The 10,181-nt window shown below is 35.6% G+C and overlaps 1 long non-coding RNA gene across 1 annotated transcript; it reads right to left on the reverse strand.

Annotated features, from left to right (window-relative positions):
* Positions 1-2,719: 2,719 nt before the first annotated feature.
* LOC139726689 (uncharacterized) lies at positions 2,720-6,108 on the reverse strand. The gene is made up of 3 exons (XR_011710714.1): positions 4,733-6,108; positions 3,975-4,038; positions 2,720-2,845 (listed from the first exon to the last, which is right to left on the reverse strand). It is a non-coding gene; the product is annotated as an uncharacterized lncRNA (long non-coding RNA).
* Between the last annotated feature and the right edge of the window lie 4,073 nt (positions 6,109-10,181).

Below are 10,181 nucleotides of genomic sequence, written 5' to 3' on the forward strand. Positions count from 1 at the left end.
ACCAGCCTCGGTGTTTTTTCAACACTTAAGAGAGTGTTAAGAAGTTGACACCATAATGGTGTTCATTTGACATCCCAACACCAGTTATGGTGTAAGTTCAACACCCGTGGTGTTAAAATATACCAACACCAGCTTTGGTGTTGCTTAGATTATTGATAAGTTGACACCACTTTGGTGTTCTTTTGACACCCTTTAACACCAATGACGGTGTAACTTCAACACTATTTGTTGTTAGAATCTATACCCCAACACCTGTCATGGTGTTATTCTAACACTTCAAAGTGTTATAAGTTTGCATTATTTGGTGTTTATTTGACACCACAGAAGTGTTGATTCAACGCTTCAGAGTGAGAAATAAATTCCAAGTGATGCCAACTTATTAACAATTTGAAGTGTCGATACCTCGACATCATTTCACACTCTCCACATTCAATCGCACAAAATAACACAGTAATGTAAGTAGGTGAAAGACAGTCACGTGCCACTAGGTTGATCAAAATATTTAATAAATTCTGTCTGTCACAACAAAACACAATAATTCTATTACATGTAATGAAAGCCTCATCTCTACAATATAAGTATCAAAATGGAAAACCTTTGACCCTGTCAGTTGGTTCTTTGATTATCTATGCAAATGAGATACATTATGGCTATTGTAGGCTAAAATATCAAATTTAAATACTCACTCTGAATACCTTTGGCCTTCTTGGCACTATCAAGTTGAATTTTCAAATGAAATTGATACTAGTATTATATCTTCTTGGCTCTATCATTCAAATGTTCAAATTGAATTGCCTACTCAGCTGTATAATTCTAATATTCAACATAGATCATCCAGTCTGGTTGTAAAATGTTAACATTAAAAAAAAATTATACTCTTTCTTTTGATCAATGCTACATGTATTGCAAGTGACGATACAAGCATGTGAAATTCTGATCATTTAAATATTCAAATGACACACGTAAGGCCTTCTTGGGCCAATATTTTCAACTCGAACTGGATGTAATTGATACCCCCACCTAAAACTTAGAGAGTTAGCTCAATTCATGATATTCTTGTATGCCTTTTGTTGAAAAAAAAAAGTACAATGTAACAAAAGTTGTTACCATAGCAAGATTACTCAACAGTGAGATCAGTGTGCGACTCATTTTAAGATTACACTGGTTACATGAGCGAAACCTCAAGTCAAATGCTAGAAAACTGAGGGAGCTCACCCAATTCACAGTATTTTTTGTTTGATTTTCATTTTAAAAGATGGTTGCCATTACATTAGCACTCTGTGCAATATTTCAGGCCAGTTGCTAAGAAACTGAGGGAGATTGCATAATCAACTGTTTGTAAGTTTTTAATTTGAAAATGTCACTGCCATGATAACACTTTCTTTGACCGATACAAAAGATGACATTTGCACATTAGCGCACTACAGTGGTCACGTGCCAAATTTCAAGTCAAATGCCTAAAACATGAGGGAGTTATGAGTCAATCACAATATCTTCGATTGCTTTGTATTAAAAAAAAAATAAGTTAGCATGGCAACGCATTGTTTAACATTGACGAGATAAGTGTTTTGCACATCTAGAATTTATCTTGTCACAATATATAGGTGTCATATCTCAAGGTTATTGCTAAAAATTGAGAGAGTAAGCTCAATCCACTTGTAGTTTATACGATTCTCATTACAAAATACCATTAACTTGACAACATACTATTTGACAATGACGAAAAATAAAATTTGCACAGGTACATAATACAGTGGTCACATGTGCCAAATTTAAAGTCAAATGCTCAAAATCTGAGGAAGTTAGCTGAATCCACATCATACTTGTGGATGATTTGTATGAAGATGCTGTTGCCATGGAAACGGATTTATGACCCCCCACAAAAAGTGTCTTGCACGATAACATATTATCATAGTGACCATATGTATCAAATTCAGATTTAAATGCTAAAAAAAAAAGAAACTACGAGAGCAGCGTGATCCACACAATTTTGTATGATTTGTTTAAAAACTGCAATTGCCATGGCAACAGATTTCTGGACAATCGAATTTCAACAGAATTGATTTAAAACTAAGTAGCTTGATCCACATTCTGTATTTGTAATCTTTATGAAAATTTGATGTTACCATGGTAATGCATTACTCCATACTGACACATGTAAACTAGGACATGTAAAAATTACAAGGTCGTTGTTCAATGTCCCCTGGACTAAAGGTAATCACCTCCTCATCAAAAACTGTCATCGACTAATGAAGAGTACTGCTTCATCAACTGTATATCATCAGTCTCTATCTCGGTTCCTCCATAGAACTGGACTTGGAGTATCTTCACAGTTTCACTGTCACAATGATGATTCTTCAAGTGTCTTCTAAAACCATTGAACGAATCAAATTATGTCCGTACACAGGCCCCCTGGGCGCAATTTATTGTTTGTCCATCACTCAGTTCATGTTCGTATGGCAAACAGTGAAAAAAAAAGCAGTTTCAGTGGGAACTCCTAAAGAATGCATCACTTCATTATCTATTTGAAAGTTTAGATCTCCGTTCACGAACTCGGGGTAATTCCAAATGTCCAAAGGTTGATGAGAGGTTTTGCATACCGTAGACAAAACACATATTTAATGTGCTTTGAACAATGTGTCGAAGGCACTCTGAATGATATCACCAGGGCAGGGTAGTACCAAGTGGTCAACAATGAAGTAATATTGGTACACATGTATGTTATCCTTCTGACGTCCTCTGTCAAGCAAGCTGCATCTTCTGATCTTCAAGCAAGCAAGCTGCATCAAGAGCTGCATCTTCTTCTGCTTTCCCTCTTCAAGTGGTGATCAAAACTAGCATCAGGCTGAAAATGTAAGGAAACAATGAAAAACAAGCAGACATTGTATGAATCTATTACAAATAAAAACTAGACAAATTTGACTGTGACATTTATTTCGATTCCATAATGCAATTTGATAGACTCAGTCACACATAGGCTTAACACATTTTATTCACATTTATGATTATTTTAACAGATTTCAAGCTATCACACACACGGAGGGATGGACTACTCAAAACCATAACAATTCAGGCACCACTTCTTGGCAGAGGATAATAAATGGATCTTATTCCATTTTACTTAAAGATCACTATAATTTCACAATTAAAACTCACTTACACTTGTATACCTATTTTTTCTTAAAGAAGCTTTGAAATTTATCACTTTTCTCTTATTCGTGACTGATCAAAAAGCAACTTCAAAATTTTAGCCTACATATGGGGAAGACAATCTTTAAAGTTCAAGGATCGACTTTGAAGAATTCACGAGTAAAGTTCTCGTCGACATCAGGACATAACCCTGACAAAGGCAAGTGCGCAAAAATATTCACAACATCCAAAAAAAAGTTAACCTATGAAACATTGAAAAGCAAGTGATCTTAATAAATTACATAGTCCAACAACACAAAAAACCCCAGAAAATTTCCCTTGACCTCTAATTTCTTTTCTAATACAAAAACAGATCATAGAAAGTAGAAAATGCAAAATCAATTAAACTCGTAAAAATCAATTTCATTTTCAGAATACCAAAGTACTGTGAGTTCTAATTGCCTGTCCAAAATGACTCATAAAGGCTTGTTCAAATATGATGAGTCAAACTCCGGCAACATTTTAGTGCACAAATCAATGCGATATGAGATGGTAAAAAACAAACAAATAAACAGATCAAAATGCAACAAAACAAAACAAAAACACTGAGGCAAGAGGAATATATTTTGCAACACAGTGGCAAGAAGTTATGGTGCAATCAAGCTCAAAAGTAAGTGAAGATACAATGTCATGAGTTTATCTTTATCTTATTTTTTTTTTTGAGTCATGTGCATTCATTAACATAATGAAAGTGGCGTGGTTCGGCGCACCATATCTGAACACTAAAAATGTCAGGGGGTTTGTCGCATCATATTTGAACAAACCTTATAGTCATGTAGACTTACCTTTTGAAATCGGATAAGGTAGTCTATAGCCAAAGCCACAGAAATCTTGCACAATCCTTGTGCCCTGGTTCACAGGTGGAAGCAGATAGAGTACAAGAAGGATTTGCAGGTTACTTACATTCTATGCTGTGTTGTAAGTAATGCATGTTATATACAATATATTCTACGACTCATTAACAAAGTATCCAGGTATCAACAGAAATTATCAGTGAATTGCACTGCATAATCAGGGAGCATTAAGTAAAACATATGATCCTTCATGTAGGATGAACCCATGGGTTGTTGTGTGACTTCTTTAAAAAAAACAAGAAAAAAAGTCTTCTTTATTTCATCAGCATCTCCAAAATAACAAAATTACATTACATATTGATTTGTGACTGTGAACTTTTATATTACAATTGAGTTTGGTGAAATCCATTCATCTGCCTTTGAAAAATCAAAGTCACAAGATATTTCCTGCATTTTTTTTTTCATAATGAAGGGCTCCTGACCCTTGATTATTGACCTCACGACCCTCATCGACTCCAGAGAAACGTTTGATAAAATGTATTGTCAGATGCAAAGATTTCAGCTACTTATAACAGTTGTCACCAATGACAAGTTTTGTGGAACGCCCCCTGGATTTACATAGCCTTACCAAGTTTCATTCACAGATGATTGTTTTCAACTTGCGGCATGATACACAAGAAACGATATTGGATGGATAGACATCTAGAACATAAAAAAGGGGCTTTCAAAACCTATAGTATTGTGCATACCCTGACTGCTACCAGGTCTGGTGGTACACTATTTGATGATTGCTCCAAGTCTCATGAATCCACATCAGTTTTCCGCGTGTGTTCTCCCAGCAAACTCAACAGCTTGACTGTGGTTTCTGAAGGCTTTCCTCTTGCTAGCTTGACAAGACCTTCCACCAAAAACTGGCCACTGCTCAAAAAAGCTTGGCATCGTTGCCTGGGAGAAGGAGTGAGAAGTACTGTTCAACCTGCAAGTGTAAGGACCATGAACATACATAATTATCAAGTGGCTACAAGTCCGCAAACTGTCAAACTGGTGCGCAAGGTGTGATGCACTGGCTTAGGATTCAAAGTACTGAACATCCACATATTACTGCACTAGTGTATTTACTGTATACAAGTGCATGAAACAGATTTATCTTGTGTGCATGAAAGATTTGATCAGAACTGCAGAAAACAAAGGGTTTTGTTCAGGTGGCTTCAGATTAATTCAGTCGGTGATTCTATTATATATACCTACTTGAGATATGCTCATAATTTCAAGTTCGTTTTAATTAGCCACGGGGGGGGGCAATAATATCCTGCTTCCAGGTATTCATCATCTTTATGCAGTGTACATTTATGCAAATATTATTTGAGGAGAAATGGAAAAATCAAATGCCATTTTGCAATTGATCTACTCTCATTTTCAAGGTTTTTTAGATAGATAATACAAGTAAAAGGTCTTTTTGCAATTCTGTCATTTTCAAGATTCTCAAGTGCAATATTGCCAATATCATTATGTGTGGCAATAACATAAGTATGGGGAAGAGGCATATTCCAGAAGGGATTTTTTTTTTCAAGAGATTATTTCAACAAATACTACCATCAAAGTAGACGTATATTCCCTCACCTGAATCATGAAAAAAGCGATGATACATGTATTCCATTTTGACTCATTTGTGAAATTTAGGATCAGTTCTCAGACAGAGAACAACTGCCAGTTATTAATATGGGCTGTGATTCTGTTTCTCGCTACCCTTGAACTCGCACCTTACAATTAGATCTAGAGTCTAGAGTCTTAACATGGACTCGGTGGAAATACCGGTTTTACATGCATGTGACGTCATCAACTTTATAAGAGCATATTCTTAAATTTGTAAGCGGTTAGCAAACTCATAAATAGTAGTACAACGTACTCATATTAGAAACTAGTTAGTAGATTCTAACGTAAGATCCACGCGCAAACACTAGCGTCCTATATAGGCCCCTACGTTCCTACGTGTAGCTACTGAAAACATCACGTAACCTGTTGTGATAAACAAAAATCAGGTCGGGAGAACCCCCCACCCAGCCCCTTTAATCGGGTATTTACGCTCTTTTTAGAGCGATATTTGCTACTAGTACCTAGTACTAATTTAAACCTAACAGTTTGGACCTAGAACAGTTACAGTAGGCCCTACAAAAATATAGTATACCTACGAACATGTACAAACCTACGAACACATGTACACACAAACATTGTTCGAACTTCGTCTTCGTGCACGTCAGTAGCGGGTAGAAAATGTTTTGCGCGCTAACAAAGATCCGCACCAGAGCCTCAGAGGTAAGAAAACTACATCAATAACAATACAAAATGCCACGGAACCTTTTATATTTAAAATTTGATGATATTTTTAAAATGCAATTATTGGACAAAGGAACCCTCAGCGAAATTCGGACTCAATGCACCGCTGTATAGCGCGTTGGTGTTACGGCCTATTACTATGTATGGCAAACACTATAGGCTACATGTACTTAGTATGCTGCGCTACATAGTATACTATAGTATTATGTGCGTGCTAAGACAAAGTTGTCTATAATATGCGATGAAATCCGTGAAAATCATGCACATCGTTTATGATAGAAAATAACTGGTACACGAAATAATTACCTTAAAAGATACTTATCCCCGCTGACAGACTTAGCAAAGTCACCATCATAGATTCAATGTCATTTTTAGCCCCAGACGACATCGAAAACCTGACTATCGCGATGACAGACGTTGACGACTCCGCGCCACAGCAACAAATTTCAGGCATTGGCATGTGTAACCAATGAGATCATCGGACTGCGAACACGTGACTTTCTCTGGTGGACAACTAACACCGATACGGTGTTACTAGTGAAAACCCCCTTTTCATGACAAAACTATAACACCACTTGGGTGTCATTTTAACACCGAGAATCTAACACCCAATGAATGAGAGAATGTTGGTGTTAAATCAACACCGAAGGGTGTCAAATTGTGTCAATTTAACACCAAATTTAACACCCACAGTTTAACACCCGGTTGGTGTTACACTTTTAACACCGCATTTTTTGCAGTGTAATGGTAAAGGTACAGGTAGATTTTTGAATGTTCTGATTCCTACGTTTCTTGCATACCTGACTGCATTATAACAGCAAAATATATTTTCCAATACATAAAAAGTTTCATACCAAGACGGGTTTAGCGCCACTTTGAAACTTTTTTAAAGTCAGTCAACAGGTACAGTAAAATAAACATTTCATATTTTTCACTTGCAGCACAAAAAGGAATGATCTTACAGTTACAGTCAAATCGTTCCCATTTTTCTTATCATGTTATTTGTTTCCGGCTGTTCACATTTACACAATTGATCGAGTTAAGTCGTTTTGCGATCGAATTCTCTCTGATTATACTGCATAGTATAAGAACGGGTTTTGACGCAAGAATAAAGAGGCCTTGTAGAACATAAAATATCAGAATTGAGTTTTTTCCATATTGTCGAATGAATTCTGACGCTTTTAGGTATTCACACCATTATTGGAAATTCCACCTGTAAATGCCCTAATTTTGACATTAAAAAAAAACACATGTTTCGACTAAATCCTGCCACTTTTTTAAGCGTTTATACATGCGCGCGATTGAGACGTGGGTGAGGAAACACTGTGCCCTTTTAACAGTTCATTGTCTATTCTTTTTGTCCGTTTATCACGCAGGTGATGTCTTTTCCCTGAGTCTTGTTATGGACGATGTGATGCAATGTTTAGATAATCTATGAAATCATCGTTGCTATGACAACCACGAAATAAGAGTTGTATTGCAAATTCTTTACGAATTTGGGTTTTCAGTTTGAAATATGCATAATGTCGGATACGGCAATAGAAATAAGCAATCTAACACGTTCAAACTGTCCCTGGGAATCTTGTGCTTTAGCGGTGAAGATAATTTCGGAGTGTTTTGGCTCAGCCAACAACTCGAGATCAGGACCCTGGACTTGTCAACAATGACTCTCTCTGTGCCAAATTAGATCCTTATAAAGGCTTGACATTGGTGAAAAGGAACAAAAATCATCGAAATGAAGGAAGCATTACATGTTCTTCTTCTTCTTTTTTTTATTTCCTATCATTGTGCGGAATTCGAGTGAGGGAAAGCTATATTAAAAAAAAAAAAATCTGTGTCTTTGTCTATAGTCCCGCTGAAGGGCACAAAAACAGAATAAATCTACTAAGAACACAATATTATAAAAAGTAATGATTGAGGATAGTGTTGAAAGTGTTGCTAGTCATTGATCTTCAAACAGGCACATAGAGTATCCTGGTCATAGAGACACTCTAATTCAGTGGTGCCAGGTAAAAGAGGTCAAAATGTCAGAAGCAGAATGTCGGATTTGAAAATGTATGTGGTAAAAAGAGGAAGATATTTAAGAGCTAAAATTTGACATATTGAATATACAAACATGTAATTCATGTTTCACTTGTGCAATTACTTATTTACATACTTAATATTATGGACATTTACCGTTATTTCCGACATAAAAAGTTGATTCAGAAATGTCAATTACAATCGATCCAGGAATATGCTCAATTTACAATGTAAAATAAACTACGTCGGCTTAGGGGGAGGGATGACGGGATGTTGAGGGCTTTAGCCACCCTCCATCCCCTTCCCCTCCCATGGGAAATGGTAACACATGACATCGTATTTAGCAACTGGCAAGTAATATTATAGGGAGTACAACATATAACTTCCTCATACTCACTGGTTAGTGTTTGCCGGAATATCTAATTTCTCTCCTTTCTAAAAAAATATATATATATATATATATATATATATATATATATATATATATCTTATTACTGAATATGCTCTCTCGCAAAAAACAAAAGCAAATAAATTGAATACAATGAAATTAAGTACAAATTGGGAAGTTGATTATCGGATAAAATGTTAAACCCTCCCATCTCAAACGTTTCCTTTTGGTGAGTAGGAAGGGACAATGAATTCACTGGCTTGTTAGTAGTTGCATGAATGTTATTTTTGATGCCTTATTATATAATCTCTGACATTCTTACCTTAAACATTTTACCTGTGTAATTTTCTTATTTCAACCTCTGACATCTTTTCACGAAACCAATTCAGACATGTTAAAAAACATCAATATTAAAATTCAAGTCTCCTATGGAAACGTTTCTTTTTCTGCAATTCAATTCAATTCAATTCAATCTTTATTTCATTTTTCGAAAAGAACATAAAATTTCACTTTCTTCGGCTACAGAGAATATGGTTGCATAATCAAAACAAAGTATATTGAGAAAAATTGAAATTGTGGAACCTAGGGGTAACAAATACGTTGTCATGAAAATTGACTGACTAAAGTAATGAAGACGATAAACAATATGCAAAACATTGAAAAATGGAAGAACCCACTAAAAAGACAGAGCTTGTAGAATGTGGACCCCTCGGGTACAGAATGTCAAATAGAAAAATGAACTGATGCAAAAAGGGGTAAAAAAATGCTGGGAAAAACGTCTGGAAAAATCGTTTTAAAAATCTGATATAATAATGTGAACAGAGACATGAAACTCCGTATCAACATGATTTTAATCGTACGTTTTTGTATAAGCATTCCCTAATAGGGATATACTCTATGTGTTATGCGCTAGCACTGTTAATATTATTATCATTATTCCCTCGATTAGTGACTGACATTGTTAAAGGTAATATCATGCAAGCGATAACCTGAAAATAATTCAATGTTTGAACTACATCAGTCGTCTCACCTACAGAGATGAGCAGCAACGCACAAACGATGTACAGAGACGCATTCTTAAATCCCATTCTGATGCAATTATCTGTAAAGAATATAAATTTGTAGAAAAAAGAAATTACTTCTTTTCGTATCAAACACAGGATGATTTTACTAATAAGCAATATATTTTCAATTTATCTATCACCTCAGGGATCACTCCAAAATCTTCGAGTCATCCCTGAGGTCACTAAAACGAGTGAAAATGAACATTTTCACTCAAAAGTCACTCCAATTTCACACTAAATTCACTCTTTTTTTGTATTCAGTCCTTCAAGCGTGAATATTTACACTAATTTTTTTTTTGAGAGTATACGTGTATATAGTGCATGCATATGAGTAGTGTGTGGAGATCAGGTGAGTGCTGTTGCTGTGTAGTGTTCAAACTTTCTATAAGT

Source organism: Diadema antillarum, unplaced genomic scaffold (assembly GCF_040938485.1).
Source record: "Diadema antillarum isolate AM-2024a unplaced genomic scaffold, OU_Dant_1.0 seq00000096_RagTag, whole genome shotgun sequence".
Classification (NCBI taxonomy): domain Eukaryota; kingdom Metazoa; phylum Echinodermata; class Echinoidea; order Diadematoida; family Diadematidae; genus Diadema; species Diadema antillarum.